This window comes from Fukomys damarensis, unplaced genomic scaffold (assembly GCF_012274545.1).
Source record: "Fukomys damarensis isolate Sample0158 unplaced genomic scaffold, DMR_v1.0_HiC HiC_scaffold_18, whole genome shotgun sequence".
NCBI classification, from domain to species: domain Eukaryota; kingdom Metazoa; phylum Chordata; class Mammalia; order Rodentia; family Bathyergidae; genus Fukomys; species Fukomys damarensis.
Window position 1 is genome coordinate 19,643,189 of NW_022900930.1, and position 21,020 is coordinate 19,664,208.

Consider the following 21,020-nt stretch of genomic DNA (forward strand, 5'->3'; position numbering starts at 1 on the left):
GATCCTCATGATCTAGACCAGTGCTCACCACATAATGATATGCTACAATACATTTTGGTGGATAATTGAAAAAATGAATGAAAAGATCTCCATAAAATTATAAAACTAGGTACGGTTGCATTCACCTGTAATCCCAGGGAGGGTAAAGCAGGAAAGTTACAAGTTTAAGACTGATATGGGTATCTTAGTAACTTAGTAAGACTATATCTCTAAATTAAAAATATAATAAAAGGATATAGCTCAGGTCAAAGGTCTTGGGTTCAATCTTGGATACCACAAGAGAAAAAAATGTTATAAAATCATGATGGTGCATACATAGGAGAGTGAACATGTTTAAAACAACTTGTAAATACTGTATTTACAAATTTGTAAATTTAAAAACAAGGCATTTAGATCTAACTTTTAAGATATGAAGAAGAATAAATTGGTAAGATACAATAGTATTTGACTTAGACAATTCAAAATTGTTAACCACAGATTAACATTAAATGCTTTTTTCATGTAGTTATAGAATAAAGACATAAATTTGCTTATATACAAATATCTTCCCCTAAATCTATACATTTTACAGACACACACACACACAGATACACATCTCTATGTTAAAATCCCATGAAGTGTATTCTCAAGTTTTATTCAACAACAATACCAAAAACACCATACTGCTCCGTCCTTGTAGTAGTTTTGTAATCTGCCAAATCAACTTCATCTAAGTCAGATACAATTAAGGGACAAAAAGCAGATACAAATGAACTGCATCAGATAGTTCGTCAACTTAAAAGCTTGACTAGAAGGGAATTACATCAACCTGCTCTTAAGGTCTCGAGAGGCTTATGAGTTTAGGTTGATTAAATTACACTGCTGAAAGAAATATTTTCAAATCATGATGTCTGTGTGAGTTTACACGAGAAATGCAGAGGCAAAAAAAAAAACCAGTCAACTTGGTGCAAAATAACGTCACAGGTATGCTGGTTTTGTAGGCATGGAAATATTATACTCATCGTGGCTATTTAGAGACATATTCTGGTTTGCTGTTATATATTTTTGCTATAATAACTCTTACTTATTTGGCAGGAGATACATATCAAATATAGTTTTCAGACCAATATTAAGGAGAGGAATTTTCACTCACAGAGCAATCCAACTGTGTCCACATCTGCAATCCTCTTACGAGTATTTGAACCTGCATACTTCTTTCCATTTCTCTTGTGCTATGCTAAAAAATCCTAGAATTCACTATTTGTCTAATATCGTAGGGTTTTTAAGGTTTTGTAACTCTAGTCACACTGTAGCCCTGCTTATAGTTTTCCATGAACTATAGTTATTTTAAAACTTGATCTTTATGAAGTCATTGATATCTCCTGTATCACATCGATAGTTTATTAATTACATAGAGTAACCTGGATAAAGATACATCATACTTCTAAAGGCCTTTTATCCAGACAAGCGTAGAACAAACAAAGCTAGAAGATGAATCTCTGGCAATTGTTACACACACACACACACACACACACACACACACACACAGCTGCATTCAGTTGAGAATTCATAACTTTGCTCATCAGGTTCAATTCTAAGCTACCTTTGGAAAATAATAATGTCTAATTAATTCAGTATAAGAAAGAGTTTAGTTCACTCAAGTTTTTAGTTTGTTGCAATAAAGGATGGGATTATGTTGAGTTGAGTATGTTTCACTTAGCTTGTGTGAACATTAAAGTTTTATGAACAGTCATTGTAGAAGAAAATCTTAGTGTCCCAACACATTTGGTACTTTTTAAAAAGATGTTGCAGAGTTTTAAACAATGAGTTCAATTCCACTGGATTTTCCTCTTGCTGAGTGAGCCTAATGCCTGTGTAGGCTGCTGGGATACGCCTGGTGGGAGAGTCAGGTGGCGTGCTTTCTGCACCCTCACTTTTTGACTAGGAGAGAATTTTTATTAGTCATCTTTGCCAGTTATGTCTCTGGCTACCATTTCCTGCATCCATGTCCAGATTCTTTTTTTTTTTTTCAGCTTTAATTGAGTTTATTGGTACATTTTAGGGATACAGTACAGTTACATTCATCGTTGGGATCTTGTACCTCTACGTGACAGGTCTTGGTTCTCATTTTTTCCCCTTGTCCCTGCCCTCCCTTCACCCCCTCCGCCCCTCCCCATCTACAACCACTTTATTTCCATCTTTTCATGTCCAGATTCTTACTAAGCCAATCCAGGCAGGGCAAAGACTTTCAGGTGATGCCAATTTAAATTATCTCTTTTAGACCTCAGCTGTAGACCTCAATTGGAGGGTGGGAAAATGAGTGTTCCTTTCTGTAGAACTCTTATCTACCAGGATCACGCCCCAGAAGCGTGATGTTGAAATGCTTCAACCTCCTTCTGGACTTTCCTGAGCCCTCCTGCGGGCTCCCACTCTTCTTTCACATGCGACTTTCTTTTCCTTCGCAACTGTTCAATCAATTCACCCTCTCTGTGAGAAATGCATGATCGCACCTCCCAGTGCTCATAAAGTCACAACTCCACTCATATTTTTGTTGCGCGGATTGTCCACCATTTTAAAATATAAATTAGTTTACAATCTTATTCTGTCAAATCTCAATTTGGAATTCAGCAAATGTAGTTATTTTACTCACCACTTCCTTTAAAAAATAATCTGTTGACTTACCTTGTCCAACAAGAATTATCCTCTGATCTTCATAAAATTATTTCAGATTCCACTAGCTTATCTATTCTAATCCAACATTTCCTCATATTTTCTAATGTTTTTATATAAAATATTACAGAAGAAGTTTGCTGTCTCATATAGCAATTTACATTTAAAATCAGAGAATTAAATCTGTAAGTCACCTTAGAGATCATCCAGTTCAATGCTCTCATTGTAATGACTAGTAAATGTAATCATTTTAAGGCTCCTATTAGCACATGACACTATATACACAGTAAATATGCAACAGGCACTTGTTGAATAAATGGAGCTCAGCTGCTCATCTAACTGTTCTGATTACTTTTGCATGGTTGGCAGCATTTATGAAGTGCCCACCTCTACGGGAAACAGTGTTAGATGCTAATCTAGTGGAACGCAAGTGAAGCAATCAGAGTACTAGTCAGATAACGTACAAGCAGGCAACCCTATGAAAGGCGTAAGCATGGTAGGGCAGGCTCCACATGCTAGGAATGAGACAACAGGAAGTCTCGGGTAAGAAGGAGGATGAAAGTTGCATAAAATTTTCCAGTCCTCTACAAATTAATAAAGACCAATTAATTGAAAATGTAAGATTTTAGAAGTTGAATGACGATTCTGAAAGAAACAGGAAGACAGAGTACCCATTCATCCTGCTGTATGCTATGTCAATAATTGCTTGAGAGTAGGATCAGTTCTCCCGAGATGATGCGTTCTTCCTTCATTCCTTCCTTCCTTCTTTCTTTCTTTAATTTTTTGGTTTTTTGAGACAGGGTCTCACTATGTAGTTGAGACTGACCTGGAACTCACTGTGTAGCCCAGGCTGGTCTCGAACTCAAAGCGATCCTCCTGCATCAGCCTCCCGTGTACTGGGATTACAGGCGTGCGCTACCACACCTGGCTGATGTATTCTTAATTATATTCTTCATATTCTACATTTCTAGTTACTTCTATTCTTTTCTAGAACATGGATCTTCTATCTTCCAGAACAGTTTTTGTCCTTTTTGAAACTTAAACATGTAATCATGCTTTGTAGAGAAAAATGACTGTACTTTAGATTATATGTCTCATCTTTAGAAACATTTAAATTGAAAATACAGTTAATTGATCTCTGTTTTAAGAGGGAAAATGTTTTAAGCTACTCATAATGGATGAAAATGACTGAAAGAGATAAACGTTAAAGTTTGAAAAGGTAAAGAAGATCAGAATTGAAGTAAGAGGCTATTTCAGACAGAGGGCAATGAGTAAATCAATATAGGTAATATATTTAGGTGGCAAATAAATACAATGTCTAGGGAATGAGCTAGGCCGAATATTTGGGATGCAAAGTAAATGCCTACCACAGTGAAGACATTTTGAACATTTATTAATTGATTGATTGATTGATTTTTTAATTTTTTTTTTTTTTTTGGTACCAGGGATTGAACTCTGGTACTTGAGCTTGCATGGCAGGCCACCGAACCACTGAGCTAAATCCCCAGCCCTTGAACATTTAAATGTAGCATACATTAATAAAAAATGCAAATACATAAAGGCACTTAGAAAAATATACAAGTCTCATTTCTCAAATCTCATTTGTACTGCTGAAAAAGGACATTAGTTATTAGTGTCGACTTAATTTTCAAAAATTTTCACAGACACCTCCATCTCTATTTCCACATCGGTCCATCCGTCTACCTATCAACCTCTAGTCTATAGGCATAGTTTCAAATCCATTTACTTCATGGACATATAGAGTTTAATATAATGAAACTATTACACACTCAGCTTTGAAATTTTCTTTGGGGTTTTAAATGTTGATAAGGTATCTCAGCAAATTTTCACATCAGCAAATATATTTCACTTCATTTTTTTCAGTTGCAAAATATTTCACTATACGATCATATAGTTTTTAAAATGTTTTGTTTACTTAGTGATAGACATTCAGGTTATTTCAAAATTTGTCACGATCATCTCCTCTGGACATTTGCCTGTGTGTTAGTTTCAGAGAATTTTAGGTGAGATACAGCAGATTCAGGGGGATAAGGTGTAGAGAGTTTCAGAGAATTTTGAAAGCTCCTAATGGAAAAATTGAGGAGGCATTTCAAAAAAAGCATACAGTTAGAGAAAAAATGAGGAAGCATGACTTTAACTAGATAGAATATTTAATGTAATCAGAGTCACAACCACACTGCATAGTAATATACACATATGAAAACCCTTACCATATCCAAATTATTTTCACAATCAGGAAAGTTAGTGAAATTTCCCATATTTTAAAATCAACTTAACACTGATTATATAATTCAAGTAATCATTCTAGATGTTTCTAGCTGCTATGATTTAAGCTCGAATGAGATAGGTTTATATAACAGGTAGCATTTTTGTCTCAGTAAGAATTTTTTCTTTACCACAGTCAACAATGAGTCTTTCCAGGAACTGAGCACTACATTAAATCATCCTCTACTTAATTGTTTGTTAAAACTTCCAGATAGGTTTATATAACAGGTAGCATTTTTGTCTCAGTAAGAATTTTTTCTTTACCACAGTCAACAATGAGTCTTTCCAGGAACTGGGCACTACATTAAATCATTCTCTACTTAATTGTTTGTTAAAACTTCCCAAAATGCCAATGACTCTTTTCCTGAAGCCTTAATATTCTTGCAGACTTTTGATCAGTACAACATTTCCAGTTTGAAAATCTAATTTACAACAACTTCAAAATCCATTTGGAGTACAGAGCAAATCCATAAAGCAGGATAAAACAAATGTTGTTTTTCACAAAAAAGGCACAAAGAGAATTGCTAAATTTTTGTAATATTGACAAGAATCTTTCATATTAAACATGTTTAATGGAAAATTTCAAACATTTTAGATATATAATCAGTGATAAGGGTCAAAATGAAAAGAGAGATAGTATCTATTTTCCTTTTTAGATTTTCAAAGTACTCACTCAGTGTTTAGTTTTGTGAATAAGGTACCCTTCAAGGAGGTACCTGGGACTGAGGAAAGTTTGTCTCTGTGGCTTTGGGGTATATAGCAGGCCTCTCCTCATTGTCTGGGGGAGCAGTGGAAAGGAACTGAGAAGATGTAAAAGTAGCCATTCCAAAAAGGCCAGGCAAACACTAGCAAGAGAGCTAATGGTGTGGAAAGCACAGCTTTATTTTTGAAGATGGTGGGTATGTACACCTAGGTGACTGATTCTTTATTTTTTCATTTATACATGAATCACATATGGGTCTTATGAAAATGCAGATTCAGATTAGGCAGTTGTACATTTCTAATAAGTTCCCAGTGATGCCAACACTGCCATACTTTGAGGAACAAGGCAGGGTGCTAGAGATAAAAGAAGTTTAGTTGTAGAAATGAGTGACAAAGCTGGTAGAAATTGTCAATTCATAGTGAGAGTTAATAATTTCATGAAAAGCTAATGCAAACACTTTTTCAGAGTGTTATTCAATATTTTGGAATTTCAGATGCTGAAGAAAACTTTTTTGGTAAACAGTGGGGAACAATGAAGTGTAGGTGTGCATCCAGTTTTCAGAATACTCTGTGGACCTAGAGTTATGATTCCTCTTCATTAAACTCCTGAGTATGCATGGAAAGTGTATCGAAGGAAACCAAGAGAGCGGGACAGAGGAATGGTGAAAGTTGAAAGAAAGTGACCTCCAAGTGTTAACAATACACTGTTCAGACTAGCAGAAATGTTAATTGCTTTCATGAATAAAGATTAATAACTTGCTATAAAATAGGTATTTACTACATCTGCATACATAAATCAATTTCTTTGGATCAAAATATAATTTATGTTTATTTCTCTCACGTGCAATGCCAGATTAATGATTTAATACAACCTTCCTATTTTAAAGCATTTTTTCACATAATTTTCACAAATCCATGTACTTTTTAGTTTGGTGTTTTCATGGAAGGACAACAGAACTTGTACCCCATGTCACTACAATTCTTCCACATTTTGTCATGTCTTCTACTAGAGCTATAGCTAACTATGTCATGCACATTGCATCTAAATATTCATTAATACCTACTATTTTGCAATTGTTGAAAAATCATTTTTAAATTACTGCAGTAATATTCAAGAGGTTTCAGAATGTTTGTATTTTTTGAAAAGAGTAAAAAAATAAACACACTGACTTCAAAATGTCCTATTTTAAACCATTCATATTTAAATATTTTATTCATATATGTTTTACAATTAACATTCACATTTTGACCAAAAAATTGGAGAGTCCTTCATCTTAACCTTCCTATATCTATGCCTGGAACTTTCCATTTGCAATCACATATTAAAAACAAGAAGTAATGACTTAAAATAAGACCAACATGTTCAGAGAGAAACATATGATTTGATTTTTTATAGTGATTCCATTTCTCTTACATTTTTCTCGATACCTAAATAAGTTTACTATTCTCAGACTCTTCTGGTAGCATAATTGAAACATCTTACATGGCTTCCAACTAATTTAGCTCGGAAAAGTCAAAATATTGAAGCTGGGAAATGTACCAAACACATCTTCAGTTTTTTCCCTATTTTCAAAGTGGGTAGGAAGCAGTCAGTCAACAACAAACATGTTATTGAGCTTTTACTGGGTGTTGTAAGTAGACTATATGGAAACATATTCTAAAACCCTGGGTCATGCCTAGAAAAGATGATTTGCTGATAGTCCTACAGAAGAAAGTGCTTTTGATATCAGTGAAAATTTAGATAAATTACAGGTGAGAAATTGACACAGATGCAATAGTTAATAAAAATATAAACAGATTGACACTATAGCAGATTGAATTGTTTAAAAAATTGTCTCTGTATATCTAGAAATCCTAGTCAAGAAAGAAATAAAGATGTAAATTCTTTGTAAATAGGGAAGGGTGAAGGGGGTGAAGAGAGGGCAGGGGTACGGGGAAAAAATAAGAACCAAGACACATCATGTAAAGGTACAAGATCCCAGTGATAAATGTAACTGTATAGTTTGCTTTAAATGTACCAATAAACTAAATGGGGGAAAAAAGAAATAAAGATGTAAATATATAAAACCATTTATCTATCTACTATCTATCTACTAATTTTCATTGATTCATAAATAGAATTTAAGTAGAAGGATAATTTCCTCCCAGCTTCATTTCTGTTTAGTGCTTTATCTCTATTGGATTACAATATAATTATAGAAGGGTAATGTAGTCTTCTGTGGCCCACAAAGAGAAGCACAGTTCCATCGGACTGTGTCAGATCACCACACTCTAAATTTGGTATTGTCTGAGAGTCATCACATTCTATATGGCTTCTTTCAAGCAGAATATTTACATTCTTACTGTGCATCATTAAAACCAAGGTTTCCATAGGTGTATTTAACTTAGTTTATTTTGTACAGTTAAATCAGTAAATAAAAATTAGCTAAAATACAATATTTCTTGATTTTAAAACCACATTTAAAAAGTTGTTGGCACTCTAGCAAGTCATACCAGGATATGCACAATGAAAGAGCACTCAGTCAAAATTCTACACATTCCTTGACTTATGGGTTTATTTGACTTCTTAAGTCACAGCATTACAATGTTAAAAAGCAACGTTATAATGCATTATCTTCCATCTAGTAAGTGGGAGAGTTTCTCAATTTTCCATCATATTAGCATTCTATTACCATTAGTAGGTGATTAAAGCAACAGTAAATAGAATTCATAGCACTGGTATTAACTACTAAAATGGTCTAACATAATTTTTAAGGTTAATACATACAAAGTAGCAATATCAATTTTTTTTTTTTTGGTACCCGGGTTTGAACTCAGGTCCTTGCTCTTGCAAGGCAGTCACCAGAACCACTGAACTAAATCCCTAGCCCAATATCAAATTTTGAAAAGCAGAAATGGTATGCATATAGGCATGAGGTCTACATGTACACTGAAAACCTTTCTTTCTTTGAAATAGTATTCATTATAGGTGCTATTTATTGCTAAACTCTTTGAAAAGTACTGTCAAACCAAACAGTACATTTTCAAGCTCTGCTGTGCCTGTTTTATAAGCTTATCTCTATTTGCTTAAAGTGTAATATACAAACACTTAAAATTTTTTAGGACTAATTATTCATGTTTCTAAAATTCACTTTACATCTTTGAATTTGTACCATTGTATCTGTGAAAGCAACAAAATAGAGCTTAAATATATCTTTCTTCTACTTCCAGGGTCATGATATTTTTTATATTTTTATGAATATGTATGAAAATGAGATTTCCCTTTTTCACTTTAAAGATGAGCAAGGACCAAACTTAAAAGTTACGTTGAAATTTTGCTTTATTTATTTATCTGCTCTGGGAAGGAATGGGAGAAGACCCCAAAGTGACTGACATTTTTTTCCCTTTTAAATATGATGAACAAAGGCATTTTGATTTATTATTTTCTTTCAAAGGACAGGTGACATTTCCTGCAACATTGACTTTAGTTTATAATCCCTTCTTGGCAAGCCGAAAAAATTACAACTGGAAAGATTTTCACAGTCAGACGCTCCACTAGAATGAAATGTTACAGAGTGCTACACTTCAGCCAAACCAGCACAATCCTTCCTTTGCCAAATTTTCTTTTATATTTTGGAGTTGGCCTCTCAGCACAGATTTGATTCACACTATTTAAAAATAAATCTGATGACTGCAAAGCAGAAAATTCAGGCTCTGTTGTCATAGTATCAGTATTTCCATTTCTATGCTTGGAGACAACCTAGACTTCTAAAGAGAGCTAAAGTTCCTAATTCAATGGTGGAGACTAATTTTACTTAAAATCTATGTATCTGTTATATTCACAAAGGAAAAAATACTGCATTTATTACCTGGCACAGTAAGCATTTTATGAGTGATTTACTTCCATAATAAACATATACTTATAGTATGAAGAGGTGATACTTCATAGAAACAATTGGCTTTGAGATAACACAACTGAAACAAGAATTGTGTTCAATACCAGTGTATCATTTTGATTTTACTGTTTGTAGTGATTTTATCATTATCTGCTTAAATACCAAGTTCACTATTGGCTGTATTTTCCTGCTATATTCTTCAACTTTAAAGAATATCGTAAACAATTCAACAGTTCTGCTCATTTACCTGTGCACACATCAGATGGCCTCTAGGATGGGCTTGTGACTGTTTTGACCAAGAGGAAGTGCTGATCTGGATTGTGATAGCTTCTATTCCCTCTGTCTTAGAACTTTTGGCCATAACATGTGTTAATACCTGGTGAGGGGCCAGATTATAAAAAGAAGTCTGAGAGGCTAAGACAACACTTTAAAAGCAAGACCCCAGCTGTCACAGACGAGAGGAGCTTAAAGACACATGAGAGTTAAATGCAACATGGCTTCTGAGCTGAGCTGAGCTGAGCTGAGAATCTCTAATAGAAAAGGGCATTCAGCAAAAACTAGAGATCTGGAAGAACTGTGATGTTCAGTGAATAATACTGAATCCATTAGGTTCATTTGTAACAGATGTACAACACTCATAAAACTTTTAATAATAAGGGGACATTGGTGTGGAACATGTATAAAATTTCTGTACTCTCAAGTTTTTTTGTAAAGCTAAAACAGTTATAAAAATAAAGCCTATTGAAAAATAAACAAATAAGGCCACAAGGAGGAGCATCCGAGACTGAGACGTTGAGTGCACAGTGGCTCCAGACAGCCTTTGATTTAACCTGTGTGGAAACTCCACCAGGGAGCAGCACATGAGGCAGCCAGCTGAGCCCCAGCCAAGATCTGGTGAAACAGCTGTTTATGCTTCCGATTTGGGGGGTTATTGTCCTGTAACAGATAAACAGCATGCTACATTAACTTGATTTTATCTATGAAATATTCATATTTTACTATGTTGATTTGAAAAGAAGAAGCCAGTAAGAGTTTTATTTCATAGAATGGAAATGTCTGGAGAAGAGGTTGCTTTCTGGGAAACATGATAGTTTACTTTGAAATATAAATGTATAGGATTTGGGGGTTTAGAGTTACCTACAACTAACAGTGTGCAGTAGGAAAAGTTGTTTTCCTCTTATTAAATAGGAACTTTTCATCTTTTCTTAAATGTGCTACAGCATTGTAAACATAGGCTGATGATTAAAAGTAATAATGCATGGAGTCTCCCAACACAGTTCTGGGCACAGAGAACTTGCTGATTAAAAGATCGCTGTTAGCATATGTGATAACCAGGACACAAAATCAAGCTTTGTCTCTAAGCCATCCGTAAGGCAGCACAATAGGTCTCGTCTCCACTGCTCAGTTAATTGCAGAGGTAGACCTAGTTCTACAAAATCTATGAGCAAATACTAAATTCTCAGTTTTTAGCGTATGACAAATATTTTATATATAGTATTTTTTCATAGCTATTATTTAAGATAGATATTTTTGTTGTCTTTCATCCTTCAAAAATTTTTGCTTGGCAGTGTTTAAGTTATCTGTGCAAGATCACATGGTCTAAAGCCAAGATGTTTGGTGTGCAAGCACACTGACTCAAATGAACCATTCTTTAAGTTTTCTGCTTGTAAGACTTAGTCTTTTCTTTCCTTATTAACAAAGTCCTCCTCTATAATGTACCCTTTTACCTTGGAAATGCTGGGATTATTTTGTACAATGGTTAAAAAAAAGTGCTTCATATCTTTAGGTTATAAGGTTAATGTATCACAAGGCATTAAAATTGTTTTGGCCCTATTAAATCAATGCACTAGTTTAGCCTAAGTCAAAATTTGTTTTAAGTGCTTAACTGTGAAATCCCACTAGAAAAGAATGGGAAGGGTAGGGGAAAGGAAATAAGGGAAAATTTAAAAATATAAGAAAATGGAAATAAAGTATTTGTAAATAGGGAAGGGAAGAGGGGGTGAAGGGAGGGCAGAAGTAGGGAGAAAAATGAGACCCAAGACCTGTCATGTAAGGATACAAGATCCCAATGATGAATGTAACTATATTGAAAACCTAAAATGTAGCAATAAACTCAATGAGGAAAAAAAAAAAAGAAAATACATGAAAATATATGCATTATTTAAATTGGAAATACCTAGAAATAGAATACTCAAGTAATGGAAGCAAAAATATTTTTATATTTAAAGAAATAGTCTGCACAGCTGGATAAATGTTAAGCAAATTATAACTCAAAATTCTGTAATTATTGAATTGAGGAATAGAGTTAGATTGTGATGAAGGGAAACATAATAATTGCAGAAATATGAAAAGAAAGAAATAAACACTGTAGGAGAGACACAAAGTGGTCTTCGAACATTAGTAATATATTCAAGAATTCAACCACAGAAAGAATAAAAATCACATAATCTCTGATCATAATTTTAAAATTAATTTTATTGTTACATTTTAGGTATGCAATATAATGGCATTCATCATTGCAGATTTTCACCTTTACAAAATGTAAATAAGGATCAAAATGTATAACAAATAATTTCTGATCATAATTTTAAGAGTAAATAAAGAAGCAACAGGAGAATTTCAATGCAAATATTCTCCAATAGAGCATTATTTAAAAACTCACCAGTTATTTTCCATACAAGTAGCCAGAGTGCCCAAGTCCATCAGACTAGGAGATATATTTGTTGAATATGAGAAATCATTTCATGTCTATAAAATGGGATTTCGACTAAATTTTTGCTGCTCTATAAACTTCTGCAAAAACAAGAATAGATGAGCAGAGGGAGATCGAGGCAAAGGAAAATAGTTCATTATTAAGGAGAAAAAAATCATTTTCTAAAAGCTTTTTAATCACAAGAAAAAGAGTTCACATTATTTTCTTCTAATTGAATATTACTCACTGAATTTGTAGTTTCTTATCGAAAAATGCACCTTCTGCTTTCTGTGCCTGTTATCGATATACTTGCTTTATTTACTTTCCTATATATTAAAAAACATAGTTGAAGTTTGCACAGGCAGAATTATGCATCTTTAAAAATTGCCCATGTCCCAGTGCCTGGATTTTCATATGCTTGTCACACTCAAAATGGACTTGTAGATATGTTTGAGGTATGGACTTTTGGACATGCAGAGTGCCCTAGATTATCCTAGACTATGTAGGAGGATCCATAATCAATCAGTTCTTAGAAGCTGAGAGCCTTCCTAATGGGTCAGAGATTTAATGTGAGAGAATCTCAACCTGTCATCTGGGCTGTGATGATGGAAGATGGAGCAGAAATCAAGGAGTATGGTGGCTTCTGGAAGCTGGGAATGACTCTGAATATACGACCAGCACAGAAATAGGAAACTGAGTCCTGCAACAGGAGAGGAAGTCCGCCAACTATCTCAAGAAGCAAGAAAATGGATTCTCCACTAGAGACTTCAGTTGATCAAGTCCTGTGGTCCTTGACTTTAAGACTGTGAGATAAGCAACAGACTTTTGAACTACAGATCTGTAAGACAAATAGTACTGTTTTAACGGTTAAATTTGTTACAAAAAAGGAGACTTATGCAAGGTAAATTGTTACATCTTGTCCAGCCTACATGTTTACGGAGGAGAGCACAGTGCATTGATTAGTGAAGAGCTACAATTTTGCTGATGCAGAAAAAGTAAAATTAGGTATAGGTGTGTGTGTGTGGGGTGTTTATTGCCCGTTAAGTCTTCTTCTAAGAACAAATTCAATAGAACATATCAGTGTGATCATCCTCATTTTACAGACAAGAAAACTCAGCTTAGAAAGGACTGAGGGAAATATGCATTTCTGCTTTGAATTTCCCGAACTATAGAAATCACTTGGAAGTGTGTCCACTGTGATGGATCTAATTTAAAGACGTTTGCCCTGATAGTATAACTAACCACCCACATTTATGTTAGTTATGTAGACATTTATCATACTTCTATGGATAGACTAAATTTTGTTATCAAAGTTAAATTTAAACAATTTGATTTAATTTATTTTAAGAGCTAAAAGCATTAATGTGGGTACTCAAGAGACCAGGCTTAATGAATCAATCAAACTTTATAATGGTTTCTCAGAACTGATTTTATTTATCACTACCAAAAACACTCCCAGCCTAATTAACATTTTACTTCAAATTGAAATAAATTATATCCAGTCTGAATAAATGTTCTTTAACAAACGCTTGGCTTTTAATTCTTGTGCATCCTATCTCCCTCCCTGTAAACAGAGAATGTTATAAATATGTTGTTTGTTTAAGTACAAAATTCGACACACAAAGCATAATTACTTAGTAAAGAAGCTTGAAGATCTGTTTAGAAATATTATCTATACTTCAAGGTTGATGTTTACCCAAGGTAAAAAGTTATTTAGAATAGGAAAGAAACAAACACATTTTTATCCAGTGAAGAGCTATAATTTTGCTTGTGTGGAACAAGTGAAATTAGGCATTCAGCTTCGGCACACACGAGTAACGAAAGGGAGGAAGAACACAACCACCTCTACTGAAAGCATCTTATACTGATTTCCTTGTAGAATTTCCCATGAAATACAATAAGCACCTCCAGCAGCATTTGGTAAGCATAGAAATCCAGGCTTTGCAAGGTTGTACATCTTGTGTCTAGGTACAGGTAAAAATGTATAGTGTAGATGTTAGGGTATATGAAATTACCAAGCCTCCTTTTTAACGCATTTCAATTTTTCATGGTTCCTCTCACTACGAAAGATTGCATCCTGAAATTACTCCAGATCTCCATTAGGGCAAAAAATATAATTAACCTAATAAATAAATGTACCAATCTTTTGTTGTTGTTATTCGGAAATGTGGCATTGCTAAGATTCTTAAGGGAATTTTATCTTGAGAAATATTTCCATTACTTTTTGCTCTTAGCTATGTCCTACATGTAATGAGTTTTATTTTTGCAAAATAATATAACTGTGTCACAAAATAAAAACATGCTGCACATTATTTCCAAATTAAGATAATAATTAATGGACATGCTGGAACAAAATCTAGCTATATTGTGCACATGTGCATACATATTGAACATGCATATTTTAAATATATTTCTGAATGATACATAATGAATACATGTGCATACATATAAAACAAATGTATTTTAAATATATCTCTGAATAATACATGACAAATACATGTGATTTTTCAACATGGATTGCATTAAGGGATTAGTAAAGCTAAGTTCTAGGTGAATCTGTGGATTCAGAGATGAGGGCGAGACAGGCCAGCAAACGGAGAGGAAAAGACCTGCCCTGCTTACAGGTGTCATCCTTCAATATTCCTGCAGCCCAGATGGAATTAGAAAGGTGGAGAAGGGAGAAGGCAGCAAGCACACTTGCCAGCTTCGTTCTGTTTGAACAGATGTGGCTTTTGCTGTGGACAGCAGACTCTAGCTTCTTCAGCCTTTTAATGTGGACTCATTCCAGGGACTCTCCAAGGAACTTCCAGGCCTTCAACCTCAATCTGATCTCTCTTCTTCTGAGGTTTCCAACTTCTTGAAAAGAGCAGCTACTTCATCTATTGGCTCTCTGCTAAGCAGAATGCCATGGCTGACTACCTAGCCTCCGATCATTTAAGTCAATTGAATAAATCTCCTTTTGTTTGTTTGTTTTTGTTTTTGTTTTTGTTTTTTTTGAGACAAGGTCTCACTACATAGTTGAGACTGACCTGGAACTCACTATGTAGCCCAGGCTGGTCTCGAACTCACAGCGATCACCCTGCCTCAGCCTCCCGAGTGCTGGGATTACAAGCGTGAGCCACCAGGCCAGGCTCAATCCCCTTTTAAATATAATACATATAAATATATTTCCTGAGGTCTCACCGAAAACATAAAATTGCTTGAAATTTTCAGTGTTTTAAAACCTAGGATCTCCAAAGACCAATAATTCAGTTTCCATGCTTGCTCATTTTGTGAATCAATTTATGTGATTACTACTTTTCAAAATTTATTTTTGCAAAACATATTTTGTAGAGTCCAGTAGAATACTCCAATAAGATTAAATACATAGGAAGCAAAGAATATTTAACAGAACTACTTTGGCCTTTCAATGATGTAATGATTTGAAAAAATAATCACCATGTTAAATATATATATACATAAATTTAGATACAAGAAGCCAGTACTATTTCTAAGTGAAAAGAATTTGAAACAAATTCTTTGTCTTTATCTATCCCACAATAAATCAAATTACTTACATGTGAAATTATAATAGCCAGGATACATTGATTATCCTATAATTTGTACTGCTATAAACTGTTCTAGATTTTTTAATAAAATAAATGAAACCATAGTGATGTTTATAAACTAGATGCTTAAGTGAAATAAAAATGTTTGAGCATAAATTTTATACTTGTAAGTTTTAAACGACATAACTTTTGCACATTTATAGTATAATAAAAATGTTCATCTTTAATTTTTCATTCACTTCCCAAGTCATTACAGATTGCTGAACTATCTCAACAGGATACACATGCAAAGATAAGTATATTTTAAGGCAACATTTGAGGGGTGACATGCATTTTGTGCTCCAGTGGATCTTAGCCAAAAGGCCAAGAAGCAGTGTGAGATGCATTTTATGAAGAGACTTGCACCCCAGTGTCCTTCAGCGCTGTGTTCTATTTCCATCTCCAGCTCACACTGATTCTTCGCACTGTTTTAGAATTCTAGAGCTTCTCTAGCAAGTTAGCACAAAGTTAGTGGTTTGAAGCAATAGAAATGTATTCTTTCATAGCCCAGCAGACCAGATGTCTCCAATCAAGGTGTCATCAAGACTGGTTCCATGTAAGGATGAATCTGTTTCAAAATAGGCTCATGCTTGGCTTTTGGTGGTTGCCAGCAATCCTTGACACCTCTTGGCTGGTTGATGCATCACTCCTGTCTCTGGGTCCATTTTTCCTATCATCGTTTATGCATGCCTGTGACCTTCCCTCTTCTTATTAGAATACTTGTCATTGAATTTAGTGTGAGCCCTAAATCCAAGATGAGCTCATTTTAACCCAATTACGTATGTACAGACCTTTTTCAGATAATGTCACCTACAAGGATTTTGGAGGTTTAGAATGAAGACATATCTTTCTAGGAGCCACTATTCAACACACTCAACCCTTCTTTAAAATTGTATGGCCCTTTGTTCTGTATGACACACTCAAGAAGGAGACATGAGTTTTATACGTCTTGCCTAATGAAAGCAATAGAATATGGCAAATAAAAGCATGGATTCCTACAACAAACTGATTTGTTCAACTCCTAGCTCTGATGATTTATTAATGAAAATACTAGATGAGTTAAAATGAAAATGTAAATAAGGACCAAAATGTATAAATGGTAATGTGAATGAGGAAGAAAATGTCCAAAGGGGAAGGGGTAGTGGGAGAATTACGGGAAATGATAGAAGGGAAAGGAATAAATATGAGAAGAGGGAAAAATGAGAAATACAGTCTTTGTAAATAAGGAGGGGTGGCGGGGTCAAAGGGAAGCAGGGAAATGGGTAAAACAGAAGAACCAAGAGTTGTTTTCTTTAGCAGGCGGTATTATTTTAAAATATGATCTTATAGGAAGAGTCAGTAGGATTAAGAGATTGTTATAGTTCTGCAGAATTATTGTTATAGGTCTGCATTTAGAAGGGAAAGATGAACTGTAGCCCTTAGGTAAAAAACTGCATAGAATGGCAGGGTTTGATTACGTATAGAATCCACTGAAGAAAGGATTCTGATGTCATCCCCAGCCTCAGCCTCACATAGAACTTTCTGGATTTCAGGGGCCAGAAAGGGGAGACAAACCATGGAAGATGATATAAATAGATGCCATATGTTGAGTCTGAAGTAACCTGTGTTATGCCAGTGATTTAAAATGTACAAAGAAAGGGTGGGAGTAGAGATTTGTTAGGTGTTCACAGAGGAATCAATGAAAGGACTAAAGGGAAAAGCACAAACAGAAAGAGAAACAAGCATACCTTAGAAAAATAACCATTTGAGGATGACAGAAGAGAAAGAGTTACCATTATGGGAAATAAGGAGAAACATTTAAAGATAAAAGGCAAAACATAGAAATGTGCAATCTGTAAGAAATGAGAAGAAAGAGTTTCATGTAGAAGACCATAAACCATATCAAACACTTGAGCAGGGTCAGGGATTCTTCCAAATACAGTGTCCTCTACTCAGTTGTCAGTCAGAAAACTAGTATTGAATTTTAGATGAGCAATATTTATAGAGATTTGAGAAACCCACTAGGATTGCAAAATGTATATTAAGGAATTGGAAACAATAATTATTCAAGAAGATTAGAAGAGAAAGAAATACATTTTAAAAGGTTGGTAGCAGGACTTATTCCAGAGGGAAGACTGAATAAACACTTCTCAGATGAAGAAGTAGAAATGGTAAATGAATATATGAAAAAGTGTTCAACATCACTTGTCCTTTGAGGGATGCAAATTACAGAGCAGAGATTCTATCTCACTCCAGAAGAATGGCAATTATCAAGAAATCAACCAAAAAGTAATGCTGGAGGGGCTGTGTCGGAGAAGGGACACTTCGCCACTGTTGGTGGAACTGTAGACAGATGTAACCATTGTGGAAATCGTTGTGAAGTGTCTTCAAAAAACTAAAGCTAGAGATTCCAATTGATCCAGCTATTCCTCTTCTTGGTATCTTCCCCACAGAATTTAAAACATGATAACCCAAAGATATATGCACACCCATGTTTATAGGAGCACAATTTGTACTAGCTAAATCTTGGAAACAATCCCCATACCCATCAACTGATGAATGGATAAAGATGTGTGTGTGTGTGTGTGTGTGTGTGTGTGTGTGTGTGTTTACAGTGGAGTACTACTCTGCTATAAAGATAAACTTGAGACATTTCTAGGTAAATGGACACACACTGAGATAATATTCAAGTGAAATAAACCAAGTGTACCTATCTCATTGTTTCTGTGGTGTAAGAAATCACAAGTGTAAATAAGGACCAAAATGTATACTAGATATGAAATAGTGTGAAAATGCTCAAATGGGAGGGGGAACTAGGGAGCAAGAAAGGAAGTAAGGGAAAATGAAAAAAAATGTAGATAAAAAATGAAGTTAACGGGTTGTATTAATGAACAATGTAAGAGAGAGGAGGCAAAACTTTCCCAAAGGCCAAAAGCTGAAGGAAGGAAGAAGCGGAAAGAGAATAAATGCGGAAGCAGTCAGCCGCCAGCAGTAAGTGTGTCCATGGCCCGACTAAGCATTTGCCTGCCCTACTCATGCCTCAGCAGGTAATCATTGCGTATTTTAAAAATTAATTTTATTGGTATATTTAAGGTACACAATATAACGGCAATCATCGTTGGGAATTTTCACCTTTACATAATCAGTCTTGGTTCTTATTTCATCCCCACTCCCCTGCCCTCCCTTCAACCCTCCCCTCTTCCCTATCTACAAAGACTTTGTTTCCATTTTTCATTTCTTTCTTTTCCCTCCCCCTCCCCCTTCCCCTTCCCCTTTGCCCCTCTTCTTCCTATTTCACACTATCGATTATACCTTCTAGTCCTTATTTACACTTTCAGTGTCTCCCACTAGAGAAACTATTCGGTATTTACACGTGTGTCCTATTTATTTCACTTAAGAGTATGGCCTCCTAGCAGATAATGTGAAATAGAGAATAAAGGTCCGAAGGGGAAAGGGTAGTGAGAGTTGGGTAAAGGAAAGATGGGAAGGAATAAATATGAGAAAAGGAAAAAATGAAAACAAGGTCTTCGTAAATAGGGAGATGTGGAGGGGTTGGAGGGAGGGCAGGGGTATAGGGAAAAAAGTAAGAAACAAGATATATCATGTAAAGGTCCAAATTACCAATGATAAACGTCATCACATCGTATATCTAAGATGTACCGATAAATTTAATGAATAAGGGCAGGGGATTTGGCTCAGTGGTTCCGCAGCCTGCCTTGCAAGCACAAGGGCCCGAGTTCAATCCCTGGTTCCACAAAAACAAAACAAAACATTAAAAAAATTAATGAAAAAAAGACAGAAAAGAGCAAGCAAAGAAAGTTAATTAGGTAGAAATTTAAGTGATCACAAGCTACAATTTCAAAATCTAGCTGGGGCAGAATTTCTGGACCTCAGCATTCTTGCTATCTGGAGTAGATAAGTCTTTTTTTTTTTGGTATCGGGGATTGAACTCAGGTCCTTGCGCTTGCAAGGCAGGCCACCGAACCGCTGAGCTAAAGCCCCGGCTGGAGTACATAAGTCTTTGTGTGAAGGGCTCCCCTGTGTGTTACAGGAAGTTCTGGATCTGGCCATATACCTACTAGATGCTGGCAAGAAAGTCCCACCCTTCCTCCATCACTCTCCGATAACCAAAAGTGTCCTAGACATTGCCTAATGTTCTCAGGTGATAAGCTTTGAACTGGAGAGATCGTGAATATGACTGTCATTGGTCAAGCTGTGAGGCTGTGCGGAAAGAGGAAGGCCAGAGTTATAGAAAAAAGAGAAGGCAGGGAAGAGAGGTCATCATGGTGGCAAACAGCAGACTGAGCATGAGGTGTCAGGAGAGCTGACATGATAAGGGTGTTGTCAGAATTATCAGACAAAACTTGGAATCGTGAGAACAGACTCGGGCATGGATTTGGTACATGTGACCTTGAGTGAATATTACTATTGCACTTCAACCAATTCCTCTATGAAATGATGATAATATTGCATGTTGATTTGTTTTAATGTTAAATTTAAATACTATATATTTAATTATTTTGTGCAACCAAAATATGTTCTAAAATTAATCCTCATCAAAGTCTAAACTGTGAGAAGAAAAACGTTAAAAGTAAAGCAAGGAACTTTAGCTAATATGCAACAATTCACAGATGAGTAGTTTATAAATCCTCAACTTTTACAAATTTGGTCATCTGAGTCTGAAAACTTTCTAATGCTTTCAATGCTCTCAGCATAATCATGACAGAAGACAGATTTTGGATCAAATCAGACTATGAGGTTTGGATAGTGGCCTAAAACTGTGTGTTCTTTTCGTGTCCTGTGAATTTAGAAATAGGACATTTCTGGTTTACTTTAATGTGTTTAAATGTGTGTGAAGTGGGGTATATTTAGGTCTTCATATCCTGTGTTCCTACCACCTCTGCAGTAGACGCTCCTAAAAATATATCACTTTTTAAAAAGGATTTCAGTGCCTAGTTCCTGCCTGAGTTTTACAGTCAGCTTATAAACTCCAGATGATATAGGTTTACAGTGGAAATGCTGCTGAGTGCTTAGGTCCACCAGTCCTAAAATTCTGGCAGTGGCTTGCAGCCGTGCATAAAGTGACTGTTACTGGTTATTATGTTCTGTCCAAAGGTAAGACTTTGAGAAGGTGAGCTTGAGTGAATTCAAATCATCAAAAACAACATTTTGACATTTAAATTAGTTTAATGCAGTATTCTTTTGGTCCTAATTCAGGATAAATGTCAGACTATTTCTACTTTAAAAAAT